We start from the raw sequence: 15,914 nt of genomic DNA, 5'->3' as shown, positions 1-15,914 counted from the left end.
AGCAGCCAGGACCAAAACCGGTACCCATATGGGATCCTGGTAGATGCAAGGTGAGGACTTTAGCCACTAGGCTACCACATCAGATCCTTAAATTACCTTTTAAACAGTAATGTTCGATTATATATATTTATATTTATATAGGTATATAAATCACTGGTAAAATGATATAGCCATTTTTAAGAGTATGGCATTTTCTTAAAACATTAATAATAATTAACCATGCAACCCAGAGATTCCTTCTCTTGTGTATCTAAGGAGAAATGAAAGCATACTTCTACAGAAAGACTTGAATATGAAAGTTTAAACATTTACAATCACAGAACAGTGAAATGACTGAAGCGTCTGTCAAGGAAATAAATGCAGTATTTCCAAAGTGTGAAATACCATCCGCCAATGTAAAGGAAAATGCACGGATCGAGTCCGGCAGACCAAAGCACCACATTAGGATTCCCTGTCCGTTCATGGCGTACAGCGGGGACCAGGGCTGACAAGGGCTGGGAATGACCGTAAGCGGCAGGAGCAATCCTTTGGGATAACAGGAACGTTCTGAGACCACACAACTCTGTCAACTTCCTAAAAAGAACACTGAATTATAGACTGAAATTGGTGAATTTAAATTATACCAGGATGCAAATTATACCTCAGTGAAGTTCTTTCTAAAATGATCAAATGCAAAAACTAAAAAGGCACTCCCTGTACAGCACCGGGTCAGGAAAACCATCTTTACACAAGATGACAGGCTCTATTCCTGGTCATATTCGATCTGTTTGTCTTACTCCAGAAATATGTGATTGGCCAAAGCTCGCTTATTGTGAAATTTACTGGCTTTCTTAATTTAAAAATGGGGACAACCTGGCCCCTCCACATTCTGGAATGCTGGAAATGCTATTTGGGCTGCTGAATCTCCTTACCCCGTCATCCACGGTCTTAAACATTTCTCAGAAAAAGGGACACACATATAAGTTAATGAAAGAGCTTTTATGAAATCGGGTGCCCTGGGAACAGAGTTAGGGAGTGGATGAGGGGTACAACCATCTCTCCTGCCCCAACTGCAATGCGGAGCCATCACAGTAGCAGTGCATATTTAAACAAGGGTGTTCTTTACTGTCAGTCCAACAGAGAGGGAGCTTGCTTTGTGGATGGTCGGCCTTTACCTTCCCTGTGGCATTAACACCTGGCGTGCATCTGCAACGGGCTTGCATAGCAGATCCAGCCGCCTTCGCTGCCCTCCCTTCACTCCCCATCCCATCTAGCCCTGTGCAGCCAGGGCTTCTCTTCCAGAGATGGAAATGTGTCTTCATCAGGGCTACTAGGGATGCTCCCTGGGATATTTGAGGTTGAAAGAAGGAAGCAGGAAGTGATCTTCAGCTCTTTGAGAATGTTGAGAAAACATAAGCACGGCAGGTGCCCAAGAACCAGCCCTGTACAGGAGGGAAGCTCGAGGGACTGGCTCTGTGACACAGCGAGTGAAGCTGTTGCTTGAGATGCCAGCATCCCACATGGGCTTCCGTTCATGTCTTGGCTGTCCCACTTCTGATCCAGCTCCCTGCTCATGGTCTGGAAAAGCTACGGGAAATGGACCAAGTGCTTGAGCTCCTGCACACATGTGGGAGAACTGGAAGAAAGTGTTGGCTTCAAAAATCCCCAGCCATTAAGATCACTTGGGGAATGAAGCAGCGAATAGAAGATCTCTGTCTCTCCCTAGCTTTGCCTTTTAAATATATACACAATCTTTAAAAACATAAAGAGAAATGGTTACGAGAGTAGAAGAGAAGGACTGTGGCAGGGGCTGGCGGCTCTGCTTCCAGGGATCTCTGCAGCCCTGCTTTAGCCACACCACTTCAGCGCAGAACGTGCACCCGCACGGCCAGGATACGTCCCTCCTAGTCTATGCCACATCAAGCTGCACTTCTGTCACTCGAACCAACAAACACGCTGGTGTCTTCTCAGCTACTCACTTGGGTTCTGTCTTCTCGGTTGCCACAGGAGAGGTGCGAAAACCTCAACAGCTCAGAGGCGGCTTGCACTGCTGCCTGTTCAGCCCACTTCTGAAGCCAGGAGCTAAATTTACTTTCTAAGCCTACACAAGGGGCCACGCACAGTCCCTGGAGAAGCAATGGTACTCAAGAAAAGTCTGTGGAAATGAACTAAAAACGAAGTTTATTTTGGTGCACTTTTTAAAATCTACACAGTTTGGGTTTGGGATTTTTTTTGTTGTTGTTGTCTTTTTTTTTTTTTTGTAACACTCAATTTCCATGAATGCGTTGAAAAACCTCCCCCCGCCCATATAAATGTAATAAATACAATTTGGATGACCCTACAACTCCTAGGAACCCATACATTGTAGGAGTGGGCTGCATACTGACCACCCAGGTGTGTGGCCATCACCTGCTCACTGATGTGTCCCACCCCATCCCCTCACACTCATTACCCACCTTCAAAGTGTTCCAAGTTCATTCCCAACCAGGGACATCACAACCTAAGCTGTCATCTCCCAGGTACTTCCATTTGGAGATGGAGTACTGTTCCTGGGGACACCTTCCAGGAAACCAGCACAACAAACTGGATATAAATGGCCCTAGACTATTTTAAAATCCCCATTAGGGGTGGGTGCCTGGCCCAGCAGTTATGCCCCAGGCTGGGGTGTCTGTGCCCCACATCACCATGTGTGTCCAATACCCAGTTCCATTTCCTGACTAGACTCCTGCTCATGCAAACCCTGGAAGGCAGTCACGATAGCTGAAACAGGCAGATTCCTGCCACCTGCACGGGAGACCTGGATCAAGCTCTTGGCCCCAGTGGCCCAGTGCCGGTTATTATGGACATTCAGGAAGTGAAGCAGTAAATGGAAACTCTCTTGCTCATAAACAAACAACAAATATTTAGAACAATGAAACTTTCATGAAATACACAGCTACTGTGACAGCTGGGTCTAAAAGAGACCAGGGCTTGGTCCTGGAGATGGCCTTGACCTCAGACTGCCCACAAGGTAAACCCGGTTCCCGGACTTCCTGGAGACTTGGCTCCTAAGAATGACAGACCGCAAAGGCAGGAAACAAGGAAGCTGCTCCCAGAGCTGAGGTTAAAGGTGAATAGGGACAGGAGAAAGCCAAGAAAGGCAGACAGGCTGAGTGGTTGCCCTGAGGGAAGGGGGGGAAAGGGCGGGGGTGTTGGGACTCAGCTGGACCAGGAGGCCTCCAGGGCCAGTGATAATCCTTCCAGTGGTTAATCCACATTCATATGCTAATGTGCACACCCACCCTAATGTATTCTAACCCACAAGCCTCCCAGAGTGGCTCAGCCAGGTTGCCACCCTGGCAGCATACAGATGAGAAAGTCTTTCAGGTCATTTTTTCCGTTAGAAGCTGAGATTGTTTCATATCTATGCCCTGGGGAGCCCCAGAACCACCTGCCAGTGAAGACAAGCTCCTCTTCCCTGAATGTAAAATCCCAGGCCTTCTATCTTTTGATTTGAATCACTTTCTGTGGTTGGGCAGAGAAAACAAACAGCCTTACCAAGAAGGAAAGGGCATGCTTTTTCCATCAACAGTCACAATGAGAATGTATGCTCCCCTCATGCCCACACATACCCCTCACACCTTGCCCCTGGTGCCAAGAGAACCTGCGGAGTAAAAATATCACGGCTACTCACAAACGTGCCACATGAATGTGCTCACGTCCTGTGTATTGCACACTGTGAGCCAGGTGCACTGGCAATGGAGTTTGGCCATTGTGTAGATTTGAAAGTAAGCCAGTGAATGCAAGTTTGCTTCTCTCCCTCCAAATTAAAGAAAGCAATAAACAAACAAAACTTACAGATACCTAGTTTATTCTATTATCTTGCTAGAGACTATCAGAAAACATGCCTATATGATTCTATATTAACAGTGGGGCAATTTTCCAAAGAATTCATGGGGGAACTGCTTCATGCTAAGTACCACCATCTTTATACTGCTCTCTTGTTGGATTATGGTTGAAGCAAGATAAATTCTCTAAGGGCACTAAGGAGTGTTACCACTCTCTGGAATAAGAACGACCACTGGTAAAGGAACTATGGTTTTCCACTGTCCACTGACAATCATGATCTAATAGCAGAAGGATTAATAGGAAAATATAATACAGAGAAACTTGCAGCTACAAGGAAGATGTGCAATGGATCTGTTAATGCAACATATGGACCAATCTCCTTTTGGGCTGTAAATTATAATGGCAGAAATAACAAGATTAGCCATGAAGGCACAGCACATGAAGCTGCCACTTGAGATGCTTAACAATTGCATAGGAATGTTGGTGACTCTGGGCTACTTTGTTTTCAGTAACATGGATGAAGTTCCAGGAGGTGGCTTTAGCCTGGTGCAGTCCTGGCTGGTGCAGCCATTTAGGGAGTAAATCTCTCAAGAAATCTCACCTTCTACCTGTGTGGCGGGGGGCGGGGGAGAGGGGAGGAGAAGGTAAGTGTGTGCACACATACACACGTGCCTGCCTTTCACATAGATGAAAATAAGAATTTAAAAAATAACGTGGCCAATATATCTACATTTCCTTAAAAGTAGGTTGACAATGAACATGCTGACATTAGCAATAATGATAATAGCACAATAGCGATCATTTACTTAAATGATTGCTTTGTAAGCTTTTATTTTATGTCACGAAAATTTAGTGCTTTTATGACTATTATCTCATTTAATGCTAACAATTACTTTGGGATTAGATGCTACTATTATTTCCAGCTCCCAGATTAGGAGATGACAGCATAGAAAATTTAGTTGGCCAAAGCGGCATCGTTTTGTGACCAGAGCTGGCTACATTTAAACTGAAGTTCAATTTTCAAGTACAAGATAGAACACTTGGTTGTATTTTAAGGCAACAGTAGAAAAAGCAAAAAAGTCAAGCCAAAAGATCAGCCTTTTCAGTACATCAGATCTGTTGCCTTGAAAGATCAAACAGCCCTGGGTCATTCAGAGATTCCCCTGGAAAGTCCAAAGGACCAACTGGCAGGAGGCACCCGTCCAGCTGGTGGTCTCACACACCCCTGCCCCACTCTAGCAGAGAGCAGAGACTGGTTTTTTAGCCTTGAAGTTAGCAGCCTCCACCCCACAGCGGAGTGCGGAAGTGGGCTCTATCGCCAGCTCTGGCTCCTGCCTCCCATTTTCTGCCAATGCAGACCCTGAAGTCAGTGGTGGCAGCTTAAGTATCTGAGTTCCTGCCACCCAGGAGGAAGGCCTAGATTACTTTCCTGGCTCCTGGCCCCAGCCCAGTTCCAGTCACAGTAGGTGTTTAGTAGGTGTTTTGTTTTTGTTTTTGTTTTCCTCTCTACCTCTGAAATATTTTTTAAACTTTTTAAATTAAATCCTACCGGGACAGTTCTTGAAACACCTGCATCCCATATTGGAGTGTAGGATTCAGGTTCCAGCTTCCAGACTTCTGATCCAGTTTCCTGCTAATATGTACTCTAGATGGCAGCAGGTGATGGCTTAGGTTTTGGGGTCCTACCACCTCTATATGGGAGACCTGCTGGGAGACCATGGCTCCTGACTTCAGCCTGATCCAGATCTAGCTATTACGGACATTTGAGGAAAGAACAAGGAGATGGAAGATCTCCATTCTCTCTGCCTTTCAAATAAATGTTTTTAAAATCTGAAAAATTTTTAAACAAAATGCAACAATTCTTCAGAACAACAAGAAGCACAGACATTATAATGAAAGAGGAATCTTAAAGACATCACTCAGTCAGACAAGAATGGGCAGGGGTGTGCGGGTGTGTTTGTTTTGGAAGCCACACACAAAAGTGCCCACAGCCCGGCATGCTGCCACCTCAGCCCCAAGCAGATAGCGCGCGGATAGGGTGAGCTCTCCGTCAGTTCCTTCTGCCACGGTGGATATAAACACCTGCTTTCAACACGGTGAGAATCAAACTACCCTTTGTTCCCAGGGGTAGGCACTTCAAATAATCAGGGGTTGTTCCAAAGGAGAGAAAAAAAGCAAGGGTGTTGCCAAACACCCTGCAAACAGCAGCACAGCCACTGGACAGATGGGTCAAAAGACTGGCTTGGGAACCGGTGTGATCTGGAGAGAACCACCACACTCTATTTCTGTCTCTTGATAATGTTCAGAGATTCTAAAAAAAAAAAAAAAAAGCAAAAAAGAAAAGGTAAATAAACAGCACGTGCAAGGTTATAAATGGTTGTAAAGCCAAAAAAGTATCTAATCCTCCAGGAATTTATCAAGGTTGCTGACCAGATATACACACAAGGTCACTGGAGAAAAGAGGTTTTCCTTAAAAAACAAAAAGCCCAAGAAAATCCTAGACAGTAAATGCTGTGAATATTGATTATAATCTCTTAAGCCTCCAAGTAGGAGCTTTGCAATTTTAAAAAAAGCTCACAGGAGAAAAATATGGGATTTTTTTTAAAGAAGAGAAAAAACTGTATCAGTCCTAAAGAAAGTCTGAGAATTTTGCTCTCTTTAAAGATCCGAGAAAATTCCAAGTGCCTAGGAATAAAACTCCCGCCTTTGATGACTGCAGGTAGAACCCGAAATATGAAGAGCCTGGAGAGAGACTGAATGGGAAAAACTCCACCCTTTCCCGAGTGTTCTGACCTCCTGGCATAGAAAATGGGGATACTGAGCTCAGCGTGGGGCTCGGTGTCTGCAGCTGGGCTCCAACAATTTGTTTTTCTTATGTTTTCAAGAGACAGACAAGACAGAACACCCATCCATGGGTTCACGTCCCAAGTGCCAGGAAGAGGGACCAGAAACACAATCTGGGTCTTCCATGTGGGTGGCAGGAACTGCTTGAGTTACTACCACTGCCTTAGCAGGAAGAGGCATCGAAGCCCGGAATCAGAGGCAGGCACTCCGACATGGGACATGGGCATCTTAACCACTACGGCAAATGCCTGCTGCTGGGAGTCTGCAAGCTGAAGATAAGTGCCTTCTTAACAAAGAAGGAAATTCATGGTCCCCTAAGACTTTTCACTCCCAAACTTCCACGTCCTCGGATGGCTGCAGGAGGCCACAGTGCACCACGGCTACTTCTCTCAGCAAAGCAAGCTCATCCTCCCTTCATCTTCGCAAAGTGCTCAATCACCAGTGTGTCAACTTCCAAGGCAAGAGACGTTCAAATTACTTGAGTAAGCTTGTCAAATTAAGAGACTAAGCACAGAATCTGTTAACTTACTGACAAGGCTGACAAATAGATTTGTTTATGCAGCTCTCACTCAGCACGACCTGAAGGGCCTGGGCTGTGTAACTCTTCTGACCTTGACGCTGCCACTCAGCGCCACTGGCCTCACCCGTGACTTCCACTTTTCACCCTTTGTTCAACATGGATGGTCCCCAACTACAACCCTTCTTTTTTAACATCTATAACCAGCTATGGGTTGAACTCCCAAGGTCGTTGTCTATAGAGCAGCACAATGTTTAGAAGCCCAACACTGAGCAGCCAGAACTAAGGTCATGTCTAGCCCTGCCTCCGTCATTTTCCAAGAGGTCATGTTTACATCTGTGGGCCTCAACCTCACTTGTAAAATGAGCCCCCCAGCACCGAGCCATCCCAACTAGTAATAACCCACCTTAGGCAACAGCGGATTCCAAACAAGTCTTAACCTGGTAAAACTGCCACACCCACGGGGACAGGGGCTTCCATTCATCCTGGGATCTTCATGTTTTGCTCACTGGAAACCTAACAGTGAGTGAGACCACTGACAGCCCAGCAACCAAGAGCCCAGTGCAAAAAAAAAAAAAAAAGGTCAGTGAAAGACTTGCAGCCAGGGCTTCCATCAGGCCTGAGACACAGGCACCCCACCCGCCCTTTCCACCCCCAGCCACAGTGGCTTGAGGATGTCACCCAAGGCAGACCCCCACAGAGGTTCTGAGTGTGCTTAACAACATTCGTCCTCTCTGCTAGACACTGCTGCCAACCACAGAATCAAGTTTTCCACTTGAAGAACTGGATTCTAGCTCTCCCAACCAGGACACGGGGCCTGTCTTCCTCAGGTCTCCATTAAGATAGCTCCCTCAGACTGGGGGACAGGAAAAAATGGGTCAAACAGTAGGTGGTCGCAGAACGGTTTCCCAACTGGACAGAGCACAAGCAGCCTCGGAGTGCTGCCAGCTGGGACCCCAGGCTGCCTCCCTGCCCTGCCACCACAGCAGAGCCGGCAAGCAGAAGCCAGCCCAAGCTCAGCTCCAGTTCCAGCCATACATTTTCCTCCACGAGAAGCTCACAGCCCATCCTTATAATTCTTCCGGCCTCTAAAATAGTCATGCTACACAGCTACGTCTCTTTGCTTCTACACAGCATTTTACTGCATTCAATAGAAATAAACAGTTTCAATCATATGTAGATTGGTTGACAGAAAAGCCAGTGACTTTATTTTCCAAATAAATCTTTTTTAACAAAGTAAACAGATGAATGCAACAAGGTTTCTGGGATATATTGAATAGATTTTAGCTTCTTTATCTGGCTAGAAGTTCTTAGAGCAGTGAGTTCTTGAAACTGACAAAAATGATGAATGCACTAATAGAGTACCATCATATACAAGTAGAATTTACATCACTGTATATAAAAGTAGTCCAAAACTTTAATATTCGCAATTGTATCCAAGTATGACTCAAAAGTACTAATGAGCCATCAGTCAATGTTCTTTCCTGGTTTGCAAAATGGATTCTTTTTTAAATCTACTTATTTTTATTGCAAAGTCAGATATACAGAGAGGATGAGAGACAGAGAGGAAGATCTTCTGTCCAATGATTCACTCCCTAAGTGGCCACAATGGCTAGAGCTGAGCCCATCCGAAACTAGAAGCCAGGAGCCTCTTCAGGTCTCCCACACGGTTGCAGGGTCCCAAGGCTTTGTGCCGTCCTTGACTGCTTTCCAGGTCACAAGCAGGGAGCTGGATGGGAAGTGGGGTGGCTGGGATATGAACCAGCACCCATAAGGGATCTGGGTGGGTTCAAGGCAAGGACTGTTACCTGTTAGGATATCGCACCGGGCCCACAAAATGGATTCTTTGTGGAAGAAAACCACCTACCCTGTGCCACCCTCCTTCCAAAGGAAGCTTCTCGGACTTTGTATTTCCTACCAATTAACTCTGCATGATCTTCCTGGCTGAGTTTCCATCACTTCTGCCAGCAAAAGCAACTGGACAGATAGGACAGATACAGTGAAAGCAAAGAGAGGGAGCTGTGTAGATGCTGCTTCCACGTCAATGTAAGGATGTAGCTTACACTGAAGTGTGTGACAGCTCTCCCCTGCCCGCACCCCACCCCCCCAAAAAATAGTTCAAGAGCAAGCAAACGGAATTCATCTAGAAATAAGAGAAGACAATTTGGTTCTATCTAACATGGATCAAGCACTAAGTTGAGATGCAAAAAGAATACGAAATGACAAACATGTGTTCTAAAAATAAATTTTGAGGAAAATCATATAGTGAGCAGTGAGTTGCTTACAATGGGTGCCTTGACAATAAATTCTAATATTCACCAAATGTCGGTTTAAGAAAAAAAATAAGGAAATAGAGTCGGTGTATTTTCTTCCACTCCACGGTAGCCTTGTTGAACCATGATCGGCCTCTCATTCCTGGATTCTGTGTATCTGGAAGAAGGGGTGAGCTCATTATGAAGAACTCTCAGAGGTTTCTCCCTGCCTAGGGGTGACCCATGGTCACATGACATGACAAGACACTGCTATTTCAGCGAACATCACTGACTAATTAAAAAAAAAAAGAATGGACTAGATCACACTGGGTTAGATGAGGCCATATTCAACACAAAACTCCACCTAGTCATGATTCTGCCAAGTGTCCACCAACAAGGGGACCGAGAGAAGGGGTGATTTTTGTTCTTTCCATCTTTTGAACTTGAGCTTGCCCTCTGCTACTGATTCTCTACATGCCAAAGCCTTTTGGATGTTACATTCTCTTCTAGACAGCGTGAGCTCTGTGTCTGCCAGTTGGCCCGAGGGATGTAGGACCTCTGAGAGTATGATTAGCTCAATAACCATCAACGATCTACTAAACCACCTACTATCCTATTGGACTCACAGTTCACTTTGAACAATGAGGTATGCTTCCTCCAATTAAGGTGTGTTATTGCTAAACATGTGGTTAAATCAGCAAAAATACACACTGACTAAAACTAGTGACACCCATGAGCATGGCTGAGGTTAAGGAGCACTAACCAGTAAGGGCCAGCTTTGCGGTACAGCAAGTTAAGCCATCACGAGCAGCACTGGCAACCCTTATGGGAGCCAGTTCCCGTCTCGTTGCTCAACTTCTGATCCAGCTCCCTGCTGCTGTGCCTGGAAGGACAGCAGAACACAGCCAGTTGCTTAGGCCCTGCCAACCACCTAAAAGACCAGGATGGAGTTCCAAGGCCCTGGCTTTGCTTGCAGCCATTGGGGAATGAATCAGTCGATGGCTCATAGGCAACTGTGATCCAAGGAGAATCAATGTCTTCAAATCACACAGCATGCTAATAATCATGTAATATTACGCTGGAGGTTCCAGCCTCAGAGGTAACTAACCATATCTGGATTCATAATGTATTGATTTCTTTCAATATCTTATTAGAGAAGATGAAATGCTTACACGTCAATGCTAATTTTGCTTCAGCATGTTGTGTGTACCATATCTTATACAACAAGCTTTTTTTAAAAAGCAAAAATTTAGACCTCTTTCTGTAACATCTACTTACAACACACCCCAAAGGCCTTTGATACATTTAGCTTTGCTTTGTCAACTTCTATATTCATCATGCTAAAAAGAAAAAAAATCAATTGGCTTCCAGCAAAATAACTAGCTGCACTATAACAAATGTTTTCTGTACCATGAACCAGGGACTTTCCATGGCGACTCTTAGAGCCCTTCTAGGTCTCTCACTACATGCTGCTTGTGCCCACATTGTCAGAGGTCATCACTTCTTTCCATCATGAAAACCAACTCCCACCCCCACAAAAAAAAAAAAAAAACTCACAAATAAATACACAAAGTCAAGGCGAGGGCAAGTATGCCCTCTGCAACAAGGGAGAAAAATTCACTCTTCTGTTCTAAGAAAGTCAGAGAGCAGTTGGTGTGGCTGGCAGCGGTACCTGACCTGCGTGTAAGGAGGGTGTATGGAATGGAAGGTTGATGCCCCATGGATAAGCACCCTCCCTGTCCAACAAGAGAAAACTAGGTTATCAAGACCAAAGTGAGAGTGGTACCAGGCATCGAGCCTTGTCTTCATGTTCCTTTGAATTCAACTTTAGGCAATATGGGGTAAGAGAAGGGAAAAAAATGTCCAAAGACATAAATGCTTTGTAGGAAAAGAAAATCACACATATTTAAATAGAATCGTGTCTCTATGAGACATGTTTTTCTATCCTGATGGATTCTACATATATGTCACTTGGAGAACTTGATTACAACCATCCAACAACCAGCACCACCTAGGACTGCCACTATGTGCTAAAAGGGAAACTACACATAGAAAAGCACCACAAACAGTATTGTGCTCACACATCCAAAAAGCATTTGAGGGCCTGCTACAGTTTAGAGCAGTGTCCCAGAAACCAGGGATACAGCAGTGAACAGGAGGGCAAAGTCTCAGACTTCAGGAGCTGATACGGCAGCATAGACAGTACTAGCCCCAGTTACAACACACAGCAGGCTAAGAAGTGACAGGTGCCATGAAAGCAACCAAGACAGGAAAGAAGCTGTGGGGAGTATTTGAGGAGGGGGTGAGGGGCAAGGGTCTGCTAGGAAGGCGGTGTTACACGGAGCCATACAGCAGCTAAGTCCCCAGCAACAGGAACAGCAGGTGCCAAAGGCAGGAACGCACTGGGCCATCTGAACACGAGGAGGTCCGGGTGTTTAAATGCCTCAACTTCCAGTGTATGGGGGAAATAGAATCCCCTTTCACAAACTCTTAGAGCAGGAGCGCGCCCTTGTAGACACTTACTCAGACCACCTGATCTCACCAAAGGAGAGATGAGGAAGAAGAAGGAGGGTGGTGGTCCAAGGTCACGCAGCCCAAGACTTCAGCCCAAGGGTCCCAAGCTCAACTGCACAACGAAAAGGTTGGTTCTTGAAAAAAAAAGAAGAAAGAAAACAAGGGAAAATGACATAACCAACTATGTCCTCTTTTTAGAGTTTAAGACTGATCAGTTTTGCTTTTTCCTTCAATAACCAGTCAAGAAACACCCTATATACACATTTACCCCCTGCATAAATGTGTGGGAATGAATGAAGTAAAGCTGCACTCCATAGACCCCACTGCCTCGCCGCATCTAAATGAGGGACAGACAAGTCTGTGCAGAAAGGGATTTCCCAAAACACTCGTTGTCGTAGCAAAAAAAAAAAAAAAAAGTGCCTGTGACAGCGAACAGCTGAAAACTCTAATTTTCTTCTTTGCAAGACAATGAGTATCCTATAATTTATACACACCAAAATTTTCCGGAGCAGTGAAAGTGAATAAAAAACCGAATGTCCCTCCAAAAATGCAAGCTTAAAGTTGCATGCTGTAGGTATGTGTAAAACATGCCATTTATGCAAACTATTGAACGTGAGAAGTCATATCCCATCTCTGAGGATACACACACACAGAACTACTAAAACCTGCATGAGAGCTTTAGCAACTGCCTTCACATCAGGGCTTGCTCACCTGACAATGGGCGAAGAGGAGGAGAAATGGAAAATGGGAAAAAAAAATCCAACTTACAGCATATTTCTGTAAAAGTGAGGGATATAACAATAAATATTAGCAACTTTTAGACCCAGGTGATAAGAAAAATGGGTGTCTTACTATATTCTCTTTGTCACCTTTTGAAGAAACACATCCTACTTTAAGGAGGCAACGAAGACAAAAGGGTGCTGTCATCCCTAACTTCCAGATCTCAGTCTTGTCCTCTCCAAAGCCGGAGCAATAGGAGGTGAACCTGCCTTAAGGATGCTTTCAGACGCAGCATTTTGGAAAGACAAGTTCAGTGCCAAGTGCACCAGTGGTGAGGGTGCCACACCACCCAGCCAGCGAATGGGGAGTGGCGGAGGAGAAAGCTCTCACCAACCACACTTCTCTTTCCCATCACAGGCATTAGATTTCTCAACAAGGTTGAAAACAAATCTTAAGAGCATCAATGAACAAATTCATCAATGAGGCAGTGACAGCCACCCAGAGTGCATCTCTCCCAGTCCTTGGTATTCCGGCGATGGGTTAAGACAGGCTCAACAGGGCTCCTCAGATGAAACTTGAAATAAGGGGAATCAGATTTTTCAAGCACCAGTTTTTTAAAAGGCCACCAGGCTGTGCCCATCAGTGAGAGAACGCCCAGCCGCAGGAGAACGCACAGGGCAGCATCCTGGAATCCTCTGCTCACATTTCAAGCAGTCCTGGCTGGCTGGGTCCTAGTAATAGACAAAACTAACTTCGTCGAGTTGGCCAGGCCTGCACAGCCCTGCCCCACACTTGTCCTCAGAGACCAGCAGGGCTTTCCCAACTCACAAGGAACACCGGAACTAGGTCCAAGTCACCCCGGAGCCTGCGGGCCAGAGGGCTCTGATAATCCTTCCTTATCAGCAGCCTCCGGCGTGCGGATTCACTCCAGTCACTATCCCAAGTAAAAGTTGCGCTGAGCAGGGCTCCTTGGGAAATGAAGGAGGCCTGGGCTGCACAGTCCTGGCCAAGGCCCGAGGATGGGTGGGTGGGGGTAGCTGTGGGAGGAAGTGGGCAGTGAAGGGTCACTCAGACTCCTCCACAGGGCACTTCATCCTTCTGTTCTAATTCCCTCCCCTCTTCTCAATCTGGTGCCTCTCCAGGCTCTTAGGCCCCCTTGCACAAAAGGGGATGCAAAGCCTAAGAGGTGAGCAGAGGAAGCCCACAAACTGCACAAATTGCGTCCGCAGACCTGCCCAAACCCGCAGCCGAGCAAAGACGCTTGCGGAAGACCCGCACTCCCGGCTCACCCACAAGAAGCTGGCCGTGGGGCATGGCCGCCTACCCACTCCCGAAGTCCCCGAGTCCCGCATCTGTCCCAAATCCAGCATCCCCACTCCCGCGCTCTCCAAGTCGCAGGTCGAGCAAAGTACCAGAGAAGGACCGGTAGGTAGTGGCAGAACCCGGGCCGTCTCACCCGCGTCCCTCGCGCCAGCCGGAGGGCTCCCTGAAGTCAGGAAAAGAACAATAGCGGACCCTGGGTGTCGGGAGAGACTCGGGGCTCCCGCGCGCGCCACCCTCGTGCAGCTCCTCCAAGTTCAGCCGGGAGGGGGACCGAGTCCAGAAGCAAGGACCAGGTCGGCGCAGCGCCGGCAGAGGCAGGTGGGACAGGAGCCGCTCACCGTCGGCGCGGAGCGCCCTCCCAGGGTCCGGCCATTCATTCTCACCTACAACCTCGGCCGCGACCCTTGCCCAGCCGCCCGGCGCATCGCGGGGACCCCGGGGACGACGCTCTGCTCCTGACTTGTCCCGGCCGCCCTCTCTGCCCGGTCTCCGCTATCCGCTTTTTGCCCCCTCAGACCACAGGCGACGGACCCCGGGGCCGCTGGCGGGACCCTACATTGGCTCTCCTTAGGTAAGCCGCGCGTCCCGACGCGGTCCCCAGCGCCCCCGCCGTCTCTCCCCGCCCGCGCCCTACACACAAAGGCGGGGACCCGGAGCGCGGGATCCGCGCCGGGAGCCTCCCAGCTCTCGGCGCCGCTGCACTCACCCCATCGAGACGGCCGCGGTGCTTGCCCCGGTCCGGCTGACTGTGCCGCCCCGCCCGCCGCTTCCCCAGGAAAACGCGGCCGCCGGGCTTGCTTCCTGCTCAGCTTCCTGCGCCTCCGTCCCTCCTCCTCCTCCTCCTCCTCCCCCGCTGCGGGGGTCAGCGGGCGCCGCGGCTCCCGGGCTGGGCCGGCGGGGCGGGGGCAGCGGCGGCAGCAGCACCACGTGGCCGCCGGGCGCCGGCCCCCGCCGACCTGGATCCCGCGGGCGCGGGGAGGGAGGTGCTAATCATTCCCCTCCCCTTCCACCCGCGCGGCCCCAAATTCCGCGAGTCAGGTGACCCGGGCCCGCGCTCGGGCCGGGACCTGCGGGAGGTGCTGCTGGCCCGCCCCGCACAGCTAGGCCCGCGCGTCCGGTTCTGCAAGGCGTCCGTGGCTTTTTTTTTTTTTCCTGCGAACCTTTGGACCTTTTTCCTCAGATCTACTTTGTCCTCAAGTCCTTGGAAGCCACCTGTTACTGGGACCCCTGAGTTTAGGACTAATGCGACCTCAGGTCGTGTTCGCTCCTGGGCAACTAACTTTCCAAGTCGTTTGTGATCGTGGGGGCATGCGTTAAATGGCACGGACCCGGCCCCTTCTAGACAGAATTAAATCGGCTGCAGGTTCCAAAATGAACAGAAAGTGATCAGCTGGAATGGAACACTGACCAGTTTGCTGAACGGACTGTTGGAAAGGACTGATTTCTGACACTCCTCAAGTGGCTAGACGAAACTCCCAGCCTCTAGGGTCGCTCTGTTCGGATGTCAGAAGTTTCACGAGACACGCTCGCGGGGCAAGCTGGGCTTTCCAGGGGTGCATCTCAAACCAGTGTGAAGCAGACAAGGGGTACAGCACGGGGTTAAACCGCCCTCCCCTCTTGGACCCCTGGAACGGCGCCCCCGCTTCCCAACCCACCAAGACTTTCCCCATTGATTCCAAGGATTTCAAAGCTGTCCACCTACTGTGCCTAGCTGGGGCCAGCCCTTCCAGGAGTTCTGGTCATACTAATGTTATGACAGAGTTTTATGCACCAAAGTCCCTCCCTCTTCCAGGTGAGCTCTACTTGGCACGAGGTTAGAAATGTTTTATAAAAAAAAAAAAAAAAAGCAGGCATCCCTTTTGGGATTTACTATAAGCAAATTCGATTTTTAAGAGACAGAAAAAAGCTTTAATTGCAACTCAAATGAGATTGAGCCC

The 15,914-nt window shown here is 47.9% G+C and overlaps 1 protein-coding gene across 1 annotated transcript in view; it reads right to left on the bottom strand.

Annotated features, from left to right (window-relative positions):
- RAI14 (retinoic acid induced 14) overlaps positions 1 to 14,717 on the bottom strand; it is a 128,510-nt gene extending 113,793 nt beyond the window's left edge. The window contains exon 1 of the mRNA XM_040977453.1: positions 14,684 to 14,717. The gene's annotated coding sequence lies outside the window, so the exon portion shown is untranslated. The remainder of the gene's footprint in view (positions 1 to 14,683) is intronic.
- Positions 14,718 to 15,914: the final 1,197 nt, after the last annotated feature.

Source organism: Ochotona curzoniae, unplaced genomic scaffold, assembly GCF_017591425.1.
Source record: "Ochotona curzoniae isolate NIBS_2020 unplaced genomic scaffold, NIBS_Ocur_1.0 contig_2754, whole genome shotgun sequence".
Classification (NCBI taxonomy): domain Eukaryota; kingdom Metazoa; phylum Chordata; class Mammalia; order Lagomorpha; family Ochotonidae; genus Ochotona; species Ochotona curzoniae.
This window is presented reverse-complemented; position numbering and strand designations above follow the sequence as displayed.